The sequence below is a fragment of the Neolamprologus multifasciatus genome, chromosome 8 (genome assembly GCF_963576455.1).
Source record: "Neolamprologus multifasciatus chromosome 8, fNeoMul1.2, whole genome shotgun sequence".
Taxonomy (NCBI): domain Eukaryota; kingdom Metazoa; phylum Chordata; class Actinopteri; order Cichliformes; family Cichlidae; genus Neolamprologus; species Neolamprologus multifasciatus.
The window spans coordinates 5657484-5682838 of NC_140446.1; the positions used below are offsets into that span (position 1 = coordinate 5657484).

General features: G+C 41.4%; 1 protein-coding gene across 6 annotated transcripts in view; it reads left to right on the forward strand.

Moving 5' to 3' along the window:
• The window catches only part of thrab (thyroid hormone receptor alpha b), a 240256-nt gene that overhangs the window by 92458 nt on the left and 122443 nt on the right, over positions 1–25355 (forward strand). For all 6 annotated transcript variants that reach the window (XM_085169644.1, XM_085169641.1, XM_085169643.1 and 3 more), the window contains one exon: positions 24870–24944. The gene's annotated coding sequence lies outside the window, so the exon portion shown is untranslated. The remainder of the gene's footprint in view (positions 1–24869; positions 24945–25355) is intronic.

The window sequence follows — 25355 nt, forward strand, 5'->3', positions numbered from 1 at the left end:
TTTGGCAGTTTATGCATCTGGATTGTTTTGGTGTGCAATTTCCAGACCTCGAATGTCTGTTGAAATATCTGCCTTCGTTTATAGATATAACACAAAAAGACAGCACACAGCTTTTATAGTTGAAAGACTTATGAAGGACTTTCAGAATTCATGACCTGATTATGTGCAGTCACTGCTAAAGCAAAAAAACCCGAGTTCCTACGTGTAACTGCTCACATTTAGTTTTATGAATTTAATCACATTAATAAAAACTTAATTTGTTTAAATCAAATTGCTAAAACCTCGTATTTTATTTTAGTTAAATGGATTAAAACGGTGTCATTTGACTTGCAGTCGCTTCCATTCATCGGCAGTAATTTGCAGAATGAACCCGAGGAGAGATCACATGCATCGAAACCTGTTTCGGTGTTTAAAGAAAGAGTAAAAAAGTGCAATTGGCAATCTAACGATTCTCTACTTTTGCGTCTTTTCTCCAGGGCTCATTCCCGCTCTGCTTTTCTTATTTGTGAGGGGGGGGGAAAAAGCAACAGCTCCCCTCAAAAGTCAAGTGGGGAGAAAGTAATTCTACAGATGTTGTCTGCTGGAGCCCGAAGTTACTTTCTCCTTCTTCCTTCCCTTTACCTCTTCATGACCCTCTTGAATCATTTACTCATCTACACTTTGTTTTTCTCTTCCATACGGGACATCTGTCAGGTTTTTATATGCTGATTAACTAACTGCCTTTAATTTTTTTTGCACTGGTGCAACACTAAGATCTGCTAAGCTGTGTGGACAAAGGAGGCCCCGCTTTTTGTTCTTTCATGTGGTTTTGTGTACATGAGCTACTCGAGACACTATCCAAGTTTTTTCCCTTCATATGCAAGATGCTCATATGACAAGCCTGCTGCACATTAGTCCGGTGATTTACAGAGTTTGGCTGTGGCGCCAACCTCACCCCCTCCTGCTTCGACTCTCTCGCTGGTTCATCCGTCTTTGGTTGTCCATTGTATTTGGTCTGGTTTAGATTCTCAGTTTGATGGCTTCACTGCTGGAGAGAGAACACATGTGCGAAGCGGATGTGTTGCCTCGCGTTTTCACAGCCAACTCCCTCACATCTCGGCAGCTGTCGCTGTCACATTGAAAACTAGAACCTAATATTTTTCATGCCTTTTTCTATGCGCTGCATGGAATGGCACTGCATTCCCATCAACATTTAAAAAATAACATCAGAAATAATTCCAAGGTGCCAAAATGAAGTCGGAACAGACAGACGGCTCTGAGCTTATGATTACCATATTTTCAATGGGGACTCTGTCCTTGTGGCGTTCATGGCTTTTAATGGCCATGCATTCATTTAGTCTTACACAAAGGCATCAAACAAATGTAGGCTGTAACGGATTGGCGTGCTTCTTTTTGTTTTTTTTGAACAGAGTGTGTGGCTTGAAAGGCTTTGGACATCAAGTTGTCTGTCAAGACACTTTCTTTGTTACAGTGAAGTTATGCTGGTTTCTGTTCTCAATTGGTGAGGCTGTCCTGATCTATTCATCATCCTCTTCTGTTGCCATTCAGTGTACAGTCATCATTTACAACAGTCCAAGCCTATTGTGGTCTCTCTTGAAAACCAAACATGAGTAACAGACCTTTCTTGATTGGTTCGGGAATCTTATTTTTTCCTAGTTATTATTAAATTGGAAGTTGTCCTGCGTGACCTGATTTTTTTTTTTTTGCAGTGTATGCGAGGCTTGCCTCTTTTCAGATCTCTAAACAGCAGCCAGCATTTCTAGTCTAATCAGCAACTCTGTTTGTCAGCTCAATGCCCACAGCGGTGGCATCAGGAATGGGGACGTCATCTTCCTACTTAGCTGAAAAGCTGAGCTTCTTCCATCTCTTCCTTAGTTTTTTTCATTTATCAGCTGATGAGTGAAAATGACTAAGGCTACGTTCACACTGCAGGTCTTAATGCTCAATTCCGATTTTTTGATCAAATCCGATTTTTTTGTCTGCTCGTTCGCACTACAAATAAAATGTGACAGCAAACACACTCTAGTGTGAACGCTCAAAGCGGCCCGCATGCGCAAAAGATGACGTCACACACAACACGCTCTGTTTAGACCCAGAGCAAACAGTATCGTTTGACTGATGGCCTTAATATAAAGACTTCGGACTTCACGTTTCCCAATTTTTGCTTTAAGTTATTTTGTTATTTACATAATATTGTAAATAACCTAATAATGATCCTTATTGCTGTTTTAGAGGAGCGGTGCTTCAAAGGATAGCTGCAGATTTCTGTCAGAATCTGCAGATTATACAGTACAAATAAAATGTTCACGTTTCTCCAACGTTGTCTTCCCAGCAGTTTCACCGGATGGCCAGGAAGCGTTCGGGATGTCTTCTCGGGCGCTTCTCCGGCGCTGATAATTGGCGTCTGTCTTGTGTCGGTGACGTAAAAGACGGATTTAATGCGACATGACCGTTCACACAGCAGTCGCTTTCTAAAACATCGGATATGTATCGGATTCAGTACCACATACGAAAGTGACCCAGATCGGATTTGAAAATATCGGATTTGTGCCGTTCACACTGTCATCCCATGATCGGATATGGGTCGCATAGGGTCAAAAAAATCGGATTTGATGCGCTTTTGCCTGCAGTGTGAACGTAGCCCAAACTCTGCTCTGTAAATTATTTACTTGTAAAGCAGGGATGGGCATCAAAAACTAGCTTTTGCTGTAAATGCAGTGGCGTGTTGCCTGGTTTATGTAACGTATTTTTCTCTGTCTGTTATGGTCCGTCTAGGGGTGGCCAGACCATAACATAAGGGCGATCCATCCCCGTCCGACCGCAAGCAGCACATCACACAATTACTACTGTTTGATGGTGAATTATTTCCAATGAGTGAATTTAAAAAACAAAGAATAGGAGCGAATTATAACTGTGGGGTGGACCTAATGCCAAAATAACAAACAGAAGGAGCACATCTCAAGGATAAATCAAACTTACCTACTCAAAAAGAGTGAAACCAAACGACTGCAACTTGGCCCCCTAACGAACAAAAACATGAGGAACCTGTAATCAAACAAAAGGACAGTCCACTCCTACATGCTCCTGTATCAAACAAACATGGCTAGACAGGGAACACAAAGTCTGCCGGTTGGGACGGGCCGATGATGAATGACTGGCCGTCCATGGTGGTGTCATCTTATACGTTGTCTCCAGATCATTAGCCAATCTGTATGGTCCGTCCCCTGGATCCACCAATCACGGAGAGGCACCTGCAGACTCAGATTTACATATGAGACAGAATTACGACAACAGTCGTATCACTATGTAAAAAAATAAACTAAACTTAAAAAATAAAAAAGTGCTGAATAAGGACAACGCAGTTGACTCCTCTGGAAGTCTCCAAGCGATGCTAGATGATCTAGTATTGCTAGCTCTTCTCACTCACCACCACACTGGACACACTGATGCTGTTCTTCAACTGATTGCTTCATGTAGATCCGTCGGCTCACTAGTTTTGTCTGATTTAAAACAAAAATAGTCCCCAATAGGCTATTTAGGCTTTTTTCTCTCACAGTAAATGACTGTGTGGTGTGAACAGGCATACCACCGAGGCTAAACTGCACTCTTGGCCATGAGCTAGTACAGGTTGGTTTCAAATAAAACCGGTAAATTGAATCTTCTGTGCTGTTGTACTGTCCCTGGTTGAGTGGAAACATCACTTGTTAGTGATTAGCTAAGGCAAAAAGAAAAAGAGCATAAACCTTCTGGCAAAAGTAAATTGGCAAACCTGAACAGTATGTCAGACTGAGTGAACCAGTTGAGAGAAAAAAGGCCTTTTACAGTGCAGAGGGAGCTCTTTCATCTGTTCCATGACCTTATATCAAAATGATGACATTCCTGGCCTGACCTTCTTTATCCCGCACCTGCATATCTTTGTACTGTACAGTAGGTATTCTATCTCTGGTTATCTTCTCCAGAAGTGTCTCACATTTGACGTGTTGCTCTGTTGGTTTGTTAGCCAACAGAGCAAAAGCAGCAGGTCTTCTGAGCAGATCTCTTAGAGTTTCCATAGATTTGATCACAGATCAAGTATCTGTCACATCTACTGTTCTCCGTGTACAAAAGGAAAGCGTACAGTTACTCTACGCGGATTGAGTCTCTGGCAGAGATACCCGAGCCAGGTAAAACGTGGCAGTTGATACGTTGAGTCATCATTACAGTATGTACAAAATCAGTGGAATCAAGTAAAACAAACAAACAATAAAAACGGCAAAAAACAAAACACACAACACATCCGTTTAGGTTTTAGCATCGTCCAAATAAGTTTTAATGTTCTTTGGTTATAATTACATTTGATATTAGACAGTGCGATTGTGATCTCTGCTTATCCAGCAGAAAAAAGTCAGACTTTAAGGGTCATGTGATCCACTGTTTTGTTTGTTTGTTGGTTTTTCCAGTACACTGGTATAAAACCTAAACAGCTGTCTGGCGCTTCTTAACAACAGACCCTTTAGGTAGATTTCCCACAACTTGAACACCAAGATAATTGGGTCACAGTGCTGATTTACAAGCTCATGCAAACGTTTACTTCAGTGCTACAATTGCTTAAGGTATTACATAAAGCCTTAGAGAGTGCAGTTGTACAGTAGTGAGCACTGCATCTCTACAGGATGTGGTTGGCTGTCCGGTGTTCTACCTTCTACTAAATGCATGACACCCTACAGTATCTACGTTGCGATTGGCAGCTTTGTTGTTGCTATGTTTTTTTTTTAACGCAACAGCACTACATGTGTATCAACCACAGAGTTTGATAGCGCGATCGGTCAAACCATGAGGTGGCAAACGCTCTCGCTTTTTGGTGCCGCTTGTCTGGTTTCCCCGAGGCGTCTCTACTCTGCTGTTGTCTGAGGCAGGCGGAGGGAAGTAGCAGTGCAACAAAGTCAAAGTTAGTTCAGATCAGCCTGGAAATCTTTTTCTGCTCGACACTTATGAAGCTACAGTAAGCAAGTACTGTAAGGGCCCTGTGCAGCTGTGAAGCTGGGAAATAATAATATGGTGGATTTTACAGAGTGCATTTAGCGTGTTTATTTAGATCCTGCTGTTGAAAATGCTCAGTGAAGGTATTTTCAGTTGCCAACAAGGTTCTTTAAGTAAACAGGAGTCAGTGGAAGGACCAGGGCAAGTTGTAATGAGCAGAGCTACAGCTTGTGGTGTTTTCTTGTGTTGACTGCCTCTGGGAGGGGTGGAAACATTATCCTCACTTCACCTGTCTCTTCTTTGCTCCACTCCTTGCAGCCCATTCCCTTCTGTACAAACACACATACAGGGAAGACGGGTTGCTAGTTATGGCAGGGTAACAGCCACCTGTGGTCAATCTAGAATCACCAAATACCCTTTAGACCCTTTAGACCCCACAGAGGCATGGGAAGGACCCCAGCCAGCCGGTGGATTCAACCCCAGAACATTGTTGCTGTGTTGCTGACCACTGTGCTGCCTGCTTTTCCTTATCTACTGTCATTTACTGTTATTGTGGTTTATGTTACTTTTTAAGATAGTCATAGTTTAAAATGATGAAATCAGCACATCTAGAAGTAATCCTTGAGACAAAAGGTTTCAGATTTCTCTAAACTTTTGGTTTCAGACTCTTTTTTTTCTACTTTAGGCTCTTTATGATGTCACTAAGAGCAGATAACCCCATGGTCATCTCTTATACCCCGCCCACCCGTCATTCATACTTTCTAATTGTGAGATGCAGCCAATTAGATCAAGCACAGTTCAAAGGAGTGGGAAGGTTGCTAAAACGAGCAACTTTTTCTCGACAACCATTCATTTATGACTCTTCTGTGTCCTTCAAGATGCTGTCACTTCATAACCATTACAGATAACCAGTCATGAATGAAGTGTTACTGAGAACATGCAAAGGTGACATCTAATTTTGCTGACGCGTTCATGGCTGACAGCGAGCACAGCCCTGGTAGTTTACAAAGGACAGTGTTAGGAAAGAACAAAGTATTTATCAGATCAAAGAAGAAATGAACAAATCCAATCAGACGTTTGATGCTCAACGCTGGTGCTTGGTAGGTTTTAATATCTGGTGCTGTGGATGTGTTTGTGTACTAAAGTGTCCTGGTTGAATGTCTGTGCTGTTAATGAGAACTGGGCTTGTTTTTCATTTTGTTGGAGAGATCCTGTTTGGCCGGATTGCTGGGTTTGGGTTGTGCTTGACTCATGCAGCATGTCATTAGTTCTAGGAGGAGCGCTGCCCTGACCTCAGCCACAGATGAAGAAGTGCTAGACCAGGTGACTGACTGCAGGGTGCACAAATATACCTCATACCAGAGGGAAACCTCTTTCATTGTCTGTGGTCTTGTCTCCTGTTGTAATCGCAATCATGCCCACTTTGAGCAGCTTGTTTGTTTCTCAGAATGGTTTATGGATGGAAGGAGACCTTAATCATTGGCTGAGAGGAGGCAGGACATCCCATTCTGCATCCCCTTCAAACGTCCACTTTGGATTACACGTCCTCAGACTTCATTCGTTACTGGAAGCAGCTAGCTTCACTCTGAGGGTTAAAAAATGCATAAATTAATAACAGCATTTCGGAAGCTGAATGCTGAAATGCTAAAATCATCCTTTTAAGTGTCTCGAGATGAATTTCACCTAAACCCTTTAACTCATTGCTCCCCTGCACAGCGCCTCTGCAAATCTGCTTTGTGATAAAGCAGAAAGGCTTTTAAAATATCTGTGCGTTCAGACAGAGCCTGTTATTAGCTACTTTGATCTTCCTTTTAATTACCCCCTGCGGCTCCCTCTTTAACACTGTTAGACATAAAAGGCCACAGTTACATCTGACCTGCGGCCGGCTCTGACACAGGCCGATGTCTGTGGCTTCACTTGTTGAAGATCTTGCTGTATTGTGGCATGGAGCTGCGTGCATAGAAGAATAGGCAGCAACGTTAACTGCCTTATATCATGGTGAAGTCCATAATCCTGGACTGTACACACCAGGACGGCGTTCAAAGGAGGAGATAAGCAAAGACAAAGGTTGTGTTTACACTATGTTCTGCTACAGAGTTCAAGTTTTAAGTGAAGCAAAGCAATTTGTTTTATTCTGACATAGGGGTGGGTGGGTGTGCTCTTTAACCCTTTAAAACCGGTGGGAGCGGGCACGCTCTGTTTTGCGTAACTATTTTTAAATCCCGGTAGCTCTGCAACCGCGTAAGCTAGCGCAATAATTTTTTTTGCATATGAAGCCGGAGGAGTTGTACTTACATCTTATGCCATCAGCTTGTCCTTGGTCACAGTTTCCTTCCACATATAGTTTTGCAAAAACTGCATAAAAAGCGCTTGCACCAATAAAAACATAATATTCCAGAAACAGCTTTGCCGATCCGATTAGCTGTTCATAACACTTCCTACGTTGGATTAGACGTCAGCGCGAACTTTCGCATGTCCACCATGACCTGCCCGAAACCGGAAGTGACGTCATTTTCGCAGAAATGTAGTTTTTTACCATCTGGGCCTCATGAGCATATACTGGTGTTTTTAAAAGTTATCTTTGACTTTATGACTTTCTGTGTCGTTTCTGGGATGCTTAGGACTCATATTGCACTGCTGGAAATAGTTTATTTTGATGCATATGCTGCTTTTTTTGCAAATTTGCATCATAATATTTATTTTCGTTTTTCCTGCAGTATATAAAAATTGGTGTATTTCAAAAATAAAATTATGAAGAGACTTAAAATAAATTTCCTGTGGTGGGAAACTATTTTGTGCAACTTTTTTGTATTTACAGTTTTGAGGGATAAGCCTTTTAAATTTCTCTAACTAGAAATATATGTTAAAAAAACAAAAACGATTTTCAATTTTTTTGTAGTTTATTGCACTTTTTTGCAATTTATGTAATTACTATGCACTCAATGCATACATATTATTACAATTTGGGCTATAATGGTTGTATTGATGTGTAGCAACTTGAAATGCTCCCAAAAATGGCGCTACAGCATGTAAAAATATAATATAAGCTCTGGCGAACTTGGTTCTATGGTAGGTCTTAAAGGGTTAAGATGTTCCCTATAGAGTGGGGCGGGGCCTTGCCACGTGGCCAGAGGGTTATGCAATTTTATTACATAGGAGAATATATGGTGAGAAGCAGAAGTGCAGCTGTCTTGCAGTGATTTTGAAAGTAATGTTTTCATGACAGTGATTGATTTGTGTGTCTTTCAGTTAACTGTATTGGCCAATCATTTGTCTTAATTTGCTTTTGCACTTCATCATTTTCTTGCCAAAACCCTACCAATTTCCGTTTTTACATATCTATTTTTTTTCCAGTTTTGCAACCTGAATTAAATGCTCCAGTCGAACCTCATGAACATCAATATTCAAAATGCAACGAGTTGAAGCACACTGCACTAACCATCTTAAGTAAAATGATTTGCATTTGCAGTAGGTTAAAATCATTTCACTGCCCTGTTGTTGCTATTTTCTGTGAGTCTGACAGCAGATGTGAAAGTAGGCTCAAAGCCGACTGTGGCAAAGCAATTGCAGACCTTCGACCCAAAGGCAGCGTCTCTTTGAGGTTTTCCTCTCGCGAGAAATAAGATGAACGGTCCTCTATAAGCACATTTAAAAGCATACAAATTTGTAAAAATGCAAATGACTAAAAACCCAGCTAGATGTTAACGGTAGCTTTCCTTTTTTGAAAAACGATCATTTATCTCTGGCAGTATAAAGTTCTACTCTTGCAGCTTTTAACGCACTCCTGCTGCCAAGGGTTTGACGAGAACATGTGTTTCTGTTTTAACTCATATGAAGGTCCCTCTAAATTGTTTAAACAAATGACATGTTCTTTCTGATTTGTTTTAAAAAGTCATTTTTTCTCCATACATGCAGCTTCATAGTTTACATAAGAACGGTAGTCTTTTTGGACATTTTTCTAAGAAAGACAAACGAAAACGTTACAAAAGTTGGAGGAGATCGCCAATATGACTCTTACTGACTGACTGTTCTGTCTTTCTTTTTCTGCGCCTCTTTTATGTTTCACCTTTGCTTCCTTTCACTTATTGCCCCACACCCACTGTTTCTTAGGGTGGTTGGCGTGTGATTGCATTGGATTTCTTTACTGTTTGGGACTGATTGCAAATTGTTGTGGTGACCAGTTTTGGCCACAAGGCAATCATGCAGGTCGGTTGTGCATTTCTATGCAGGGAAGGAGGCATCTTATTCCATCTATGGAGATCAACAGATTTTGGAGCTTCAGTGTCAATAAATATGTAAAAATCTTTAATGTGTTTTAGAGAACTGCAAGTTCTAATTTGAACGGTGACGTGAATGACATTCAGGGTTGATGTTTTCATTCAGGACTGTGGCTGCTCCTCAGTTGCAAAGCCTCTTGCTAAAACTCTGGTCGTTAATGAAACGAACAAGCTTCAAGATTGAAAAGTCGATGTCACGTGCCCATCATGGTCTCCGACCGCTGTTTTCTCCAGTGTAACTGCAGCCTCATGCAAACTTCACCCACTTTCTGTGTTGGTTTATCACACTCGTAAAACTTTTGCACCACAGTGTTGCCCCGTTTCTCCCTCTTTGTAATCGTATCTGCAGAGACCAAAGTTGGCACATGCAAAACTTGAAAGAGAGTGAAACCTTGTATTTCTCTGCTTTGCACTTTCAAGTATGGAAAGAGCCACCAAATAGACCCCCACACCCCCGCATCTGAAAAGAACCAAGCTCAAAGCTATAAACAGGAAAGTGCTTAACACAGTCTGTGTGTGTGTGTTTGGGGATTTCTGTTGATAACATAATTTTGCTGACATAAAGATCTGTGAAGTTAAGGTTTTGTATGTTGGAGTTTTCTGTAAAGTGAGCATCTCAGCCGCTTCGCATGTCCTTCCTGTAAACATCTCCCATTGAGATTAAGATTGACAACTTGAAGCACTTTCCAGTTTAAGAGCTCAGTATTATCTGAAATGTTCTGATGCCAAAGCGATAAATGACTTTTTCAACAACATTTAATCAAAAAAGCAAAGGTATAGGTTAATGTTGTCACAGCCACTTAAAAAACAAGACCCCTGTAAACTGATGTGTATAATGTAGAATGCTATTCATGTACACATTTAAACAGACTCTGTCCAAAGGATTGCACTGGTGGTAATTAAAGCGATAATGTTTTGCATGCGAAAACCCAACTGAAGTCCAAGAGCTTCATTTTTTACTTTTTTAATGTTTTTTATGTCTCAAATATCAACATGTAGAGTAGGACAACAATTGCAATAGTGTGATAACCTATTAAAAGGTCTAGTTTGGTGATTTTGCTCTTCCTACCTGATCAGCGCAGTCCTTGCATGCATGGCGCTTGGTAACAGGTCAGTATAGCATCTGAATTATCAGCCTCGTCAGCCCGCTAACAGAGCAGGAGTCTGCTGGTTCAGCGATCCCATGCGCTAACATGAACTCGGATTCTTTCTCCATCTGTTTGTGTTTTTCCAAAGACCCCGTAGAAACATTGGATATTGGGTTAAGCATTGATGTCATGCTCAATTAAGGTGGTATGTACATATGTGACGGTGTGTCAGAAAGAAGGGATGAGTACGACTCAAACAGCTGAAAATTTTTATCATACAAAAGTACAGTTCTGCATTATTTTATTGGATTTGCTATAGTTGCTGTATTGTTTTATTTTATATTTTTAAACCAGGTGATTCTGAGGAAATAAACTGGGATAGAATCACAGGTTTTCTATAGAGTGACTCTAAGGACCAATACATTCATATTTAGATGTACTAGCTGGGAGTCCAAGAACAGCATTTTGAAGCAATTGTAACGTCACAGTAGCTTCTGACAGGACTTTAAATATTCTGCGTTAGGGTTAAAACTCTGGATATGCAGTGAAGTTTAGTTGAGGTAGAAATAAACTGTTTTCAGGATTTCCACACAGATAGTTTGCCTCTACTGTGGACCTGCAGGCAGAAGTTTTGATCTTTTTACCTGGCCCCCGTCATGCCGTCAGTATCCTAAGAGCTCAGAGACAAATGTAAACTCAACAACGGGTTGACCTTTACAATTTAACAGAGATGCATCACAAACCTTGTGTATGAGTTTGCACTGCCGTTCAAAAAAAAAAAACAGTATTTCAATATGTCGTGCATATCGTGGCTCAAGAGTTGGCAGTTTGTCCTGTAATCAGAAGGTTGCCGGTTCAAGCCCCGGCTCGGACAGTCTCGGTCGTTGTGTCCTGGGTCGGGACACTTCACCCGTTTCCTACGGGTGGTGGTCAGAGGGCCCGGTGGCACCAGTGTCCCGCTGCCTCGCCTCTGTCAGTGCGCCCCAGGGCAGCTGTGGCTACAGTGTAGCTGCCATCACCAGTGTGTGAATGTGTGGATGACTGGATGTGTAAAGCGCTTTGGGGTCCTTAGGGACTAAGACTACGTCCACACGTACCCGAGTATTTTTGAAAACGCAGATTTTTCTATGCGTTTGCACCTTTTGTCTACATGTAAACGGCGTTTTCGGTCACTGAAAATGGAGATTTTTAAAAACTCAGTTTTTGCATTTACACATTTACGTGTGGACGAGAAAAACGGAGAAAACGCAGAAAACGCAGCGTCAAAGGTGTGCGCCTTTTTTGACGTCACACTGTGTGCCACGTTATTGTTTCGGTGAAATGAATTTCTACAATACTGTTACTGTTAATTGTTCTCTCTGCAGTGTTTAAATGCTTACATATACACACACAGTTACTGTCCCTCCACACATACGACTCTGTTCTGCTTCTATGCCCCAGCTTTGTTTACTATTTCCCACCGAGGCTTCTAGACTTCTGATTGGCCAACATTTCTACACGGTTAGGAATATAGCGCCACCTGTTGCTTTGGCATGTTCCTAGCAGCGTTTTCCTTCATCTCTGCGTTTACTTGTGGATTATTTTTTAAAACGAAAACGGAAAATCTCCGTTTTCAAAAATACCCGTGTACGTGTGGACGTAGCCTAAGTAAAGTGCTATACAAATACAAGCCATTTTACTATTTACCATTCAGTACACTAGAAGCTTATTGTGCTCAGTATCACAACATTAGGTAAACATTTAGTTGCTTTAGGTTTAAACGCGGATGCAGATTTACATGAAGTGGTTTAGATTAGAGTTTTGTTCCAGCTCTTTCATCTTCGCTCTCTAGAAACGTCAGTCAGACTCGGCTCTTCTTCGTGAAGAAAATGAAAGCAGTGTTCAGTGTGGTTGGTTCATGTGGTTACATTAATGCTGCCATTTTAAGGGTGTATTTATGTTTGTGCACGTATGTTAGGTTTGAATAATGTATTTAATACAGACTGATTATGTATTTATCAGAACTCCAGCATTAAAGCTTGCTGCTTCATTCGTGGTGTGATTTCTTGTACGCATGGCTACTCTTAAAAATCTGTAGATACTCCACTTCTGCTTTTCTGAGTGACATCACAGTCCCCGAGGTCTATTCTGCAGAAAATGTGATGTGAACAGTGCGTCACTCTGCGCATGTGTGTTTGTTGATACAGCGGAAAGGAGGACAGTTTGGGGAGAAGAGTTTTGTTATTATGCAGCGATAAACACAGAGATAGCATATCCTTTGCAATGTGTGGCAACATGTGGTGAGTCACATGGTTTCTCGCTGTTTTGTGTGGCTGAATGCGTCAAACGTCAACTCCTAATTGTCACCGATTGTGCTATAAAACGTCACGGATTTAAAAGGGAGTTTATTATGCACATAAGCTTAAAAACAGTGGCTTCTTTACAGATGCACACGTGAATGCAGTGAGTCGGTGTGTGCTCTGGGTACATGTGGCGACGTTTCAAAGGTTAGTTGGATTTGTGAAATTACAGTCAGCAAACTTTTGAATGTTAAAGTCGTCATGTGGTGGAATCTGCAGCATCAGACGAGTCTTCGAGTCTCCCAGCCTCTCATCACATATGTTCTTAAGGCACTAACTGAAGAACTGCAGCATCCTGGGTTATGTTAATGACATGGCTGCACAAAGGAACTGTCTGCTTTAATTATGGAAGCGTTGGACTCCTGGCTTCTGCTCTCGTTTCTTTTTTCCCCTCGTCTTCTTCCGCGCACTTCCTTCCCCTTTTTCAACCGCTTCCCACTGTCCTTTGATTTTCCCCTCCCCTGCACAGCGAGGAGAGGTGGGCTAATCCTCTGTATCAAATGTGTCACCTACTCTAAGCAGGAATGAATAGGCCCTAGATTACCACCAGACACTAATCGCATTTAGCCTTCCCGATGATAGCTTCTGTTCCGGGTTGGGCACTGAGGCCGCTGTTATTTGACGCATGTCTTGAGTTTTGGTCGGACACAGCTGTTGTCATGCACCTGTTGTGCGTCTTCCTTCCTTTTTTCTTGCTGAATTCTGTGGAGGTCATTGTGGGATTATAAATTCAAGGTTTGCACAGATGGAGGGGAGTTTGGTTTACATAGGCACAAAAGCCTATAGAACTGCTGTTGCGACAGTGCAGACAACGATGTTTGAAGGTCCAGCAGGATCTTTCGTACTAAAAGCTGATCTGTAGCCGAGTTCTGTGCACCAATCATTTCTGAGCAGACTTTGGTCAAATGATCGCCCTGAAGATCCAAAAAAGGAAATACAGTTACACCAAAGTGCAGTTTCAAAACCACTGGCTATTGTTTGTTAGCTTTTTAACATGTGTCAGCAAAAACTGACTCACAAAACAGGAAGTTTCAGACCCTATGTAGAGATGCATTGATTGTAAAAGTGTGATTGCCATTTTATTTCTAAGAACTGACTGCACATATAAGCAAAAATCAACTATTCTTCAATGCAAACTGTTATAAATGTAATAAAAGAACTTATTCTTCCCCCTGCAGTGAGTTTGTCAGCTGGGTGGAGGTGATTTTAAGTGTTTGATTAGGTGTTGCTGTTACAAACGTTTTCATGGTGGTCCCCCTGGGGTTTACCTTAGCGAGCTTTGTCTCTTCACTCACACTGAGGAGTTTGTAAGCTAACAAGTGTGTGCCTGCACCGATGTGCGAGTGCTGTGTTAATGAAAGGGACAGACATATGGGAAGCTGACCTGCCAGTCAGTAGTCGGGGCCAAGATTGCTCATGATCATCCGATTCGTGTCCGAAGCTCAATCAATGCAGTATATCAGTGCAGTATATATGCACTCGGTTACATTAATATCATGATTTCACTGGAAGCCCCACAAAATGTGTTTTTTCCTTTGAGAGAGTTAAATACGATCAGTTTTACGTCTGTGCTCGAGATGTTCCTGCCTAATCATTTAATAGCTGTTAAAACAATAGAAAAAGAATTCTCACACTTTGAATGGACAAAGTTAAACACTCAAACAAATATTTTGAGCTGTATATGAAACTGTTATTCACGTTTCATGTTAATAAGATGTTAGATATGACACATGCACATACAACCTTCACTCACAGAGAGAGGGAAGTAGAGCCAGCTGCAGCCCCGGGCCAGTGTAACAAGCTTCAACTGGTACTTGCAGTTGTGCGCTGATAAACTAAACATCGACTAATATTTCTGGCACCAGCTAACGTCTAGTCAATTAGACATGCACATCCCCAATTTGTACTGTAGCAATGAGGTTGCAAGAAGCAGCTTGATAGCATAGCTTAAACACTGAAAATACATGAAAACTGAAACATGAAACTGAAAGGCCATTTTTTTCTATAGAAAAAATGGCCTTTCAGTTTCTCTAAAGCTTTGAGATTTTTGTTTTATTCTGTTTGGAGCGGAAGAGTAAGGAGGCTGTTTCTTAGCTGTGTGCTTGCGAAATATCCATAGTTGTCATAATTCTTCTCCTTAATTACACTTGACAGGTGGAACTGCAGATTTCATTTGGAGAAAAAGGCTAATAGTAAACATACAATGAGTTTCAACTGAGATTTTGAATATAGCTTTATTTGACGCTCCCTTGGAGATTAAAATGATCAGTTCCCCTTCGATGAGGACAAACGCATTCTTTCATGTACATATGTCATACATAAGATCAGCTAAAGTGCTACATACAGCATCTAAAACACACTGACAGCTCCTTGCAGTCTCTGTCAGTGTGTTTTAGATATATTGTGTTACTATATGGGTCAACATAACGTAACATAAACATAACCTAATTATCTCTTGGACCCATTCTTTATGCCTGTCAGGCTTTGTTTGTATTGGCTGAAGCTTAAATGAGGGCATTGTGGACATCACAACAGCCAATCTACGAACAAGCTCTGCAAATTAGTTTGGACTGTAAACGCTGTGTTGTGTGGCATTGGTCCATATCCTTATACAAATAAACTGCAGATTCATAGAAGAAAAATCCCGGTGTTTGATCAGTGGTGCAGCTACCCAGACGAACTACATCCTGCCCTTTTTACAAGGCACCGAAACAGCCTGAGAATATAAATGCCAGCGACTGTACATCGCTGTAACCACTTTTTATATATTTAGTTTAATTTTGCATAACATTAACAGTTACAGCATTTTAATTAGGCATTTCCAATGTGGTTAACTTGCACCAGTGATATAAAAGTACATTTTGTGTGTATGTTTTATGTCATGGGTGTGATGTTTTTTACATCTCAATGCAATATACAGAAATGTTGTCTCGTATTATACCTCCGCTGCTCTTTCTGTAGCCTCCATTCTCCCTTACTCCTCTTCCCAGCACATACTTCATTCTAATACAGTGTCAAGGGCACTGGAGCAAAGCTATATGCAGCTTGACCAGCAGTAAATTTCCCTTCTGTCGAGTCCTGTTCCAGTGTCTTCTCCTTATTTGCCATGACCTTCGCACTACCCTCTTTCTGTCTCCTTGAACCATGCAGCTCTGCAGGCTCTCATCAGCAAAGCCTCGTGTCACTCTCTGTGACTCCTCTTCCTTCTATCGCTCCTTATTGCCACCCCCTCCCCATCTCCCGTTAGTCATCCTCTCCCTGAGAGCTGTGAATTTTACGACTGCTCGTACAGTGAAGCTAGTCTTCTAGACCGAGGCTAAACGAGCGCCCTTGGAATGACACGTTCTAGAGCCCCAACCCAATCTATTCGTAATCTTAATAGATCGACATAGATGTATTTGGTAGAACATTTTCTGTGTTTTCCTTTTTCTTAAATGTGCGAGGATAGTTTCAAGCATGCACATCAATGTAAAATGATTTTCTTCACAGCTGGCTTTATTATTGATTCCTGACATCAGAGGCAATATCTCCAGCTTCATAGCAAAGTGTGCATTCAAATCCAAACGACATTCTGCTTTAAAATGCATGTAAAAGCTGCACAATGGAACAATTTCCCTTATCCACAATTAACATAAATTGCAGCTGGTTAAAAGAGAAACAGGAAAACCTGCAAGTTTACGTTGCTGCAAGCCTCTTTGCATATAGATCACAACTTTATTTGTGATCTATATGTCCTAATCGAGGTCATATCTTTTCCTGCCCACTGTGTTCTGGGCGGTTCTTTCCACTGCTCTTCCTCCTTTTAACTTTTCATATATACAAGAATTGGAGAATGTTGAAGTCCCAGAAAGGAGCCAAAAGTGTCAACTTTACATTTAGGTTTTATTAGTTTTGTTTGTTTAAAATTTGAATTAATTTAGCTGGAAAAGGCATTTTATACTAACTGTGACTCAGCATGAAGTACTCTCAAAGATGCTGGATCCTCTAAATGATACACGCAGTGTCCTTTGGTGTGGTCGACATGAAGCACCAAATGCTGCAGTATTAAACACTGAAGGCAAACACATCCAGCAATATAAAACTGTGACAAAGGGCCTTATGTCATATTTGGGAAGTTTATATTTCCTTTGTTTCAGTTCACTTTTTGGCACAGGTTTTGTTCTGCTGTTTGGTTAGATTTAGGCACGAATGCTTCTGGCTGTAGGAACGCACCGTGACATCCTTAACCTTGGATATTGAAGAGTTCCACCACAGCATGCTTTTAGATGGTATCGATACAGTGCGGATTATGAGTTCTTCTCACATTCCACATTGTTTCCGTTCATTCATTCATTATTGATTGTTTTGCTGTGAGAGGACATAAACAGCAGGCCTGCACAGGTCTCCAGCCTGAACGGGGCTTTTTAATTATCTCTGAGTCTGAACACAGATGAGAATTACTTCTTTTTTTAAAACATAAACAGCTTGAATTCAACTCAGGCGTGCAAAACCTCCCATCTCCATGCATTTGATGTAAATGTGCAACTGTTAGAAAAGCATGCCAGAACGGATCAAAGGAATCGATAACTGTGGGGACAAACAGTTCATATGGAATTTTAAATGAACCACTTTTCATTTGTTACCAAGTGACAATTTACAGAAGATTGCAACTGCACACATTTCGCAGTGCACTGCACTATTTGGATGGGATCGTGGTGTAGCGGTTATCACTTTGAGCACACAGCAGATTCTGCGTTGGTTGTGGTTCAGTGTGGAGCTTGCATGTTCTCACTGTCACATCCATGCAAGTTTATGGATGATCCTAAGTTGCTCATGTGTGAGAGCTACATACAACCTTTAAACTGCATATAATAAAAAGCTGTGTGAATAGAACTTGGTCTGAATCACCCTGAGTACTGTAGTATCTGAACGCCAGTCCATTTTCACTCCCCGACTCTCTGTAATAATGGATATCCGGATACCTTTGCCAGACAAGTTTGTGATCCCTTAGGCTGCTGGCATGGATGCTGTTAAGTTGCTGCAATTGTTTGATGGAATTCTGCCTTTATGCCATTAGTGTGTGCACATTGTGGGTCTACACTACAGCCTGTCTTTTTCCAGATGTTAGATTGACTCTCCTTCTTATTTCGAGTAAGTGAGATGGGTCAAGGTTAAGTGCAGTGGAAGGAGGAGATAGCATTGTTGTCAAGTGTGGGGGCTTAGACAACTAAAGGAGCCCTGCTCATGCACACTCCACAAAGCTATTAACAGGAGCGTCTGCTTAATATCAGTCTGTTGCAGATTGATATTACACTGCACATACACTGCATTAGTAGGGTCTTCATTCAACTTTTTTTCTTTCCTTAAGCTCTATCCTAAGTACTGCAATTTACTCTTTGCTTCTTATCTCTTCTTCATGTATGTGAAGACCATTTCTGCAACTTGTGCATTCAAAATTGCCAATTGTTGTTTCCAATTTTCTAAATTAAAGATCTTATAGAAGATATAATTTGGTTTTCCATATGTTAATGTGACACTTTGTTCACTCAGAGTTTGAGCTCTTTATAATATGCAGCGTTTAGCCTTGCGTGGCTCGGTCTGCTATGTCATAAAATTCTCCCTGAAGGCAGAACAGCGAGGCAGGATCTGATCTTTCCCATCCACCATTACTCAGTCCTGACAGGCCAGTGAATTCCCCACACCCCTCCCAGTCGGCAGTTCAAAGCCTTACATTTGCCACTAGAGAGGAGGGGGCGGCGCGTTGAACTTGGGGCCCACTGACAGAATTTACCCTCAAGATGTTTTCAGTTGAATGTCCTCTGAAGTGGGAGGACTTTTTCCTGCTTCTGTTTTAAACTTTCTTGGGATCAGTGTGGGCATTTCATTTGGGGAGATCACATTGGTGATTTTTCACACTTTCACGCCAGAAGCAACGGGTGCACAAATCCTGCAAAATGCAGCACTTCTTGCATGAAAATTTCTTGGCCACGAGCCTTGCATCTCCAGTGCTCTTGTATCATTGCATGTGATTGTTTTTAATAACTGGTAAATACCACTAGTTGTAAAATAAAATCCCACAATTCACTATAGTGAAAGTTTGCAGCCAGATTGTTAGAACATCATAAAGGAATTTATGAATCAGGTTTTACAGTTTTCATTTGCAAGTGTAAAGATGTGGCAGTGATATTGATTCGTTTTTTATTTCAGTCAGACAGCTTTGTGAAAAAAGGACAAAAAATAAAATCCCATAAAACTAGAGAAAGGACAGCAAAGAACTAAATTAAATTAAAGAAGCACAAATTATTATTGTGCTGTTATTATTGACATGATGTAGGGGAATGGAGGGCAGGCGTGGGTCAGATAGGCATCAAGCGATCCGTCATGGTGAGCACAAGAGTCAGCATATGAGCGATCTTATCGAAGTATCCGCATTTGGATGTTCTGGCACCCTTCCAGTCTTGGATGGATAATTGAGATCACATAATTAAATATTCCTGCCAGGAAGCTACTTTACGACATTATGCCTTTAGGTCACATACAGCTTGGGAACATTAGAACCTTAAACACCTCCCACAGCTTTTCAGTCTCTTTGCACATCTGGATCTTCTTGCAGTGTCGTAGGTATCTACGCTACATTTAATTACCGCGCTCGTATTGTTTTTACTTATGGCATCTGTGTTTGTTTTGTTAAAGGCAACCTAATTTGGTTTTCCTTATTTGTTGTCATATGTATACTGTTACAGTAGAGGATGCTCATATTGAACACAGGCAAAGTTACGAGCAATCCCTGCGAGCTGTGCTCTTAGGTCTGTACGATGCCAATGAAAGCAGATACTTTTATTTTGAACTCTGAATCATGCAAAGCTAATTATTTAAGAATAAAAACATGCAGTTGAAAATGAGCCGAATAGGTTCCCTTTAACAGGAAACAGGAAGGTGCCGGTTTCAAGTTTGCTATGTTGTTATTTCATAGTTTAAGAATCTACACCTTTAAGTTTGAGGTGATTCTTCAGAATGTGCCGTCTGAAGCAAAGAAGAAAGTAGGTAATTGTAGGCAGTCCATGGTGAAAGCTGCTGAACATATGGCCTGATGTGTCCTTGGCTTTGGTTCAATCAGATCTGCGCATACGGTTTCGACACACATCCTAAAGTGTTCAGCAGTATGTGACATTGCACTGAGGTTGGCTTAGTGCTATATAAGAAGGTGGTCCAGTCAGCGCAAATATAGCACAAGCATGTGATCAAATGGCACACGCATACGATTGAAACCCGACTTGTCACAGGACACTCGTGAACACGGGCCCAGCAAAGTTTCACATGCTCTGTGCAAAACACAAGACAGCTGTGATCATTTTATTATTCACAAAGGACATGCATTGTAGATGCAGAACATACCATGAAGTATTCTTAATTGAATATGAAGTAGGGCTGCCACAAACGATTATTTTGATAGTCGACTAGTCACCGATTATTTGACTAATCATTTCAAGCATCCATTGGACGTAAAACGTACCGCTTATTGCACCAGCATGCGTCGCTCTTATATAACTATCATTAGCTTACAGCTTTAAGTGTTTAAGGTATGTGCTAACTAAAAATAAACACGATGATAGTTTACTTAATTTTAATGAAATTTTCAGATTGTTTTGGTGGAGTTTAATAAACGCAGCCGTCTGCTCCTTGCTATCTAAAATATAACAGGACACCGAAGTATATTCTCGAGCATCTCACACTTCTGATAATCAGTTGTCTGCTTGACGTTTATTCAGCTGTGTAAAAACTATAACTTTAATCTCAGCCAAACCGATTTACTCAGGAACAAATAAAATACTAAAAAAAGCCAAACAATAAAATTTTTAAGTTATCTAAGTGACTTATATATCATGTTTAACCTGAGTAGCGAAAGACTGCGGTGGGTTTGAACGATTTGGCGAGAGTCCGGTGTTCTCACGGGCGCTAGTGAGCCTTGAGCCTTAGCTATCGAGCTAGTGGGTAACAAACGTCGGAGCGCTTTTGAAAATATGTGGTGTCTTGATAAACTGAGCAGATATTTGAGGTTTACACAGCTACATTCTCGCCTGAAAATATGTTAAACGTTTATTTTGTGACCCAGAAAGAATAATAAGAGTAACATTAAAACTAACTAGCTGCCGCCATTGTTGGAAACTGAGCTGGGCCGCGCTATGAATCCTGGGACACAGCTTCTTCTTCTTCGGGGTTTAACGGCAGCTGTCATCCTTCTTCATCCAGTGCTGCCATCTTCTGTTTCCGTCCGTTATTACACTCTTAAATCCTACTACTTATTCCTGCGTCCTAAATCTTCAAACGACGCCTCGACTATTAAATTAGTCGTCGACGATTTTGATAGTTGACGTAATCATGGCAGCCCTAATATGAAGATTATATTATGGTTTAAGGATTACACTATTATGCAAGTTAAGAAGTTAAGTTAAGAAAACAAAGCAAAGAAACATCTAAATTTTTAAACCCTGGTGTGAATCATCCAAAAAATTTCACAGCTTCTCCATTCAGTTCTCTTACAGATTCCACATTTTCCTTCATGCTAAGAAACCTTCCTTGTGCCCCATCTTCTTCTTTTCTCTATTTTTTGCCCACACAGGCCTACAAGGGAAGAGCCCTCCAGCTAATTAAAAACTTGCCAGTGGAATTTCGCTGTGACAAAAGGAGCTATTCATGTCGGCAGGACGGTGAAAAGGCTGCGCTGGCAGCAGCGATAGCATTGCTCAGCGTTAGCAAAATGAAGAGGCTTTACTTTGAAGCTCGTCCTCTTACAAAGACACCCAAGCACTTGACTCGGTGCATTGCTGCTCTCCCTCTGCTTCTGTTTTGACATCCATTATCATCTGATGCTCTGCAGTGGGGGAGTGCAGCTTGAACGTGAGCGTCAGTACTAGGTCTGCGTAGCTGACCTTCAGTCTGAAGATGCTGTCCTTAGTGAGTTCATCTGTTGCCTGTGAAACGTATCTGACCCATACTACATTTTTCTTTTTTTGCACACAAAAAAAAATCCATTATAGACTCGATCCATTTCACCGCCACGTTGTTAGTCCACCCCTCGCCTGTATCTGCAAGGTCAGAGATCCCATGTGCAAACTCAGGGAATGACCTTCGGCCTCATCTGTTAGCCAAATTAGTCATCTTTAGGGCCTTCAGTCTATCAAATTATCCACCCATACCCTCATCCATCCATCCAACCTTCCTGTTCTCTCTGCAGCAGTTTCTCCGGGAAAATTGATTCTTTACTTTCAAGCAGAGGGGAATTCCCCCGTATGTGGTATTTTAAGTGCAACCCACACTTTCCATTGCAGACACACATGTCGTCGAGAGTACATTGGTAGTGGGTGATATGGATAGAATTCTCTCACAGTGTATAGTACATACTCTGAAACATCACTTGAGAAAATTGAATGTGAAAGTCCACTGTTGACCTTGGCAACAGCGATTGATCCTCCTGCAGCAGATGGAATATCCTCGGTGGAAAACTCTGGAGAAAAGTATTGAGTGGACTGGCTAGGAAGTATATGTCAAATTGAGATAGTATTGACATTAAATAAGCAGCAGATTAAATTAGCGGGAAAAGTACCAGAATGTCCACAGACTGTTTTCTCTGAACTGGCCGATCAGTCGTTGTCCAAAATAAAAATAAAAAGTGAAATAAAAAATGTAAAAATGTGATGAAATGGTTGTGATCAGACAACCACGCAGCATATACAGTATATTACCACCAGGCAGTAATATTTTAAATATGTAAGAGGTGATTTTGTTCCATTGTATGTTGCACTGTCAGTTTTATTTTCTGGACAGCACTTCAATGTTCTCATGGTGGCGCAGTGGGCAGCACCGCCACCTCATAGAAAGAAGTGTGTGGGTTCAAAGCTGCTGATTGTCTGAGGAGGTTGAGGAGAAGAGGAGGAGGAAAAGTGTCCATTTCAAGAAGCTGAAAACACTTTTCTCCAAAGTTACAGTCAGTTACTTTCTGTAACTGACTGCAAAGTTTTGCATAATTATGATTAAGGAACTGACCTCCCAGCCCATTGTTCCTTCAGTGGGCTGGTTTCAGTCATTATGCAAATGTACTGTTTATAAGATTGGGGAAACCTGCAGTCAGCTGAGACTGAAGAAGTCACCTGGATGAGTCCCAGAAACGCTACGTCCAGATGAACAGAATCAACTTTTGGTGACTGCAAAGTTGTTCTCTGACTTTTTGTTTTTGACACTTTCCAGGTTTGTAGTACAGTCAGTTCAACACATGGAGACGTACACACAAAAGCATTACTTCAGGCATTTCCTATCGTAGGGGATCATGGAGACATTAAGGGCTTCCTTCCTTCTTCAACGTCTTAAAACACTTTCAAATTTCTGTTTCCTTCCTGTTTTTTTTACCATGAAGGGATTTTCTCATGTGTTCTTGAACCCTCCTCTCATTCAGTTTCTCTCTTCCTCTCTTCTATTTCCTCTTCTGCCTCTAACCTCTGTCATTGTGTGCCAAGCAGCTGTTGTAGCCGGCATGCATTCTGACGCTTGTGGGCATTATTGTCCTCATGGAGCTTTATAGGGAGACAAACTGTAATGAAATGCTACAAGGATGCTGGGATGTATTTGTCAATAGTATAGTGTTGTCTACTAAAGTACTCATTTAGCTGTCACCAGAGAATAGACAAGCTGAACTAAACATCTTTCACAGCTAAACCTCAGACATTAAAATGAGACATTGCATGCTGAGTCACCGCTCCATTGCATAAAGTCGAACTCGTGCAGCAGAGTTCACTTTTGTTAAGTTATTGTGGTTTTATAGGCATAAAGTAAAGCGTCATATCTGTGGAAAATTGAATATTTTGGGGAGAAATGTGTTTGAAAGAATTAATAAGTGTGAAATGACAGGATGTAGATAAGAAAGGAAGGAAAAACAAAAGATGGGCTTATGATGGCACTACATCTGGAGCCATCAGGGGTTTTCCTGTCTCAAAATTGGCCTTTGGGGAGGGACTTTGCATCTAATGTTGATTGGACTGTGTGCACTAAAGGCAGTAGGTCTGTGTCACTTTATGTGACAGAAATCTATGTCTGCTCTGCTTGAATAAATGAAACCACAATCTACAAAACTGGTTAAAATATCTAATGCCAGTGCTGAGGTTTTGGGCTCTTGGGAATTTTAGTGGCTAAAATTCCCCTATACATGGAAAAACCCTGGTGATATGCTGTGCAATAGTGGGTTTTGCTTTTTAACCAATTAATTGGTTAAACTTCTCCCCCCCCCCCCCGTTCCAGTCCACATTCAGCTCTTTAGCTTGTGTACATACAGGGTTGATGTCGATCCTTTTATCTCACTTAACCCTGGAGAACCCATGGGGTCAGAGCCGACCCCATGGGTTTTCTAGGGAAACCATGGGGTCAAATTTGACCCCATGGGTTTTCTAGGGAAACCATGGGGTCAAATTTGACCCCATGGGTTTTCTAGGGAAACCATGGGGTCAGATTTGACCCCATTGGTTTTCTAGGGAAACCATGGGGTCAGATTTGACCCCATGGGTTCTCCAGGGTTAAGTGGCCCGCATAGTAGCACAAAGTTTCTAACCTGAGATGATCTGTAGGTGAAGATCAGAGTCAGAGTCTGCTCCAGGAAGCAGATGTCTGCAGCATCTGTCTGATGCGAGACTTTCAACGTTCACTTCCAGTCCGACTGCAGCTAACATAAAACCAGTTATGCTAGCTGCAGGAGGAAGTTTCTGCGTCCGTTACGGCGTGACTGTGACACAGACCCCATACATAAATGTTTGGCTTTCATGTCGGTCTCTGAGGTAAACAGGCCAAGTCTCCCGAGGCCAGAGTTAAAGAGTTAGAGAGAAAAGAGAGGGATGGAAAAAGAAGGTGAGCCGGAGTGGAAGAATGGGACAATAGAGGAAATGAGAAGGAACGGAGGAAAAAGGTGTGTCGAAGGAGAGTAACGTCAGGTGGTCAAAAGAAGGATGGAGTAAAAAACTATTCCTCAACGTGAAAGAAAGAAAGAATTGAGGTAAGGAGAGAACAAACAGAAAGGACAGCAAGAACACTGAGCCTGAGGAATGAGGACAAAGGGCAAGGAGGTGGCGTTACTGGCCTTTGTACTGTGTACCTTTGTTTGTCTTCTATATGTTTTATCCCTGCATCCTCCACCCACCACCTAAGCTTTTCATCCACTCTGACAATCCTCTTTTTATTTCTTCCAGAACGGAGGCAAGTCGGACTGCACAACGCAAGAGGCCTGGGGAAATCATTAACTCCACGCTCGCGCAGTATGACTGGTAGGCTGCGTTCTGCCTGTCTTCTTGTGTATTTAATAAATGTATGCTTATTATGCGAGTGTACACAGCAGAGCCTCGGCGAGCCGCTGGCTTGTAGCCGGTGCTGTTTGTATAGCCGTTCATTATCTAATTGTAGCAGTGCCCACATGCCCACTTTATCTGTAATCGTGTAATTTTCAACTCTCCTTGTACTGCTCAGTCTTGTTCAATTCAGGAACGTCTCAATATTTCATTCTGACTTCTTGACCAAAGGGAGAAAAACACTAATGTGCCACCTAATGTCATGGATTGGACTATTAACAAGTGTGTGCAGACTGACTGATTTATGTAAACATATTCATCTGTCAGAGGAAGAAGAAGCTCAAGCACCTGATGATTTGACACTTGTTTTGCATCACGTTTGCGCCATCA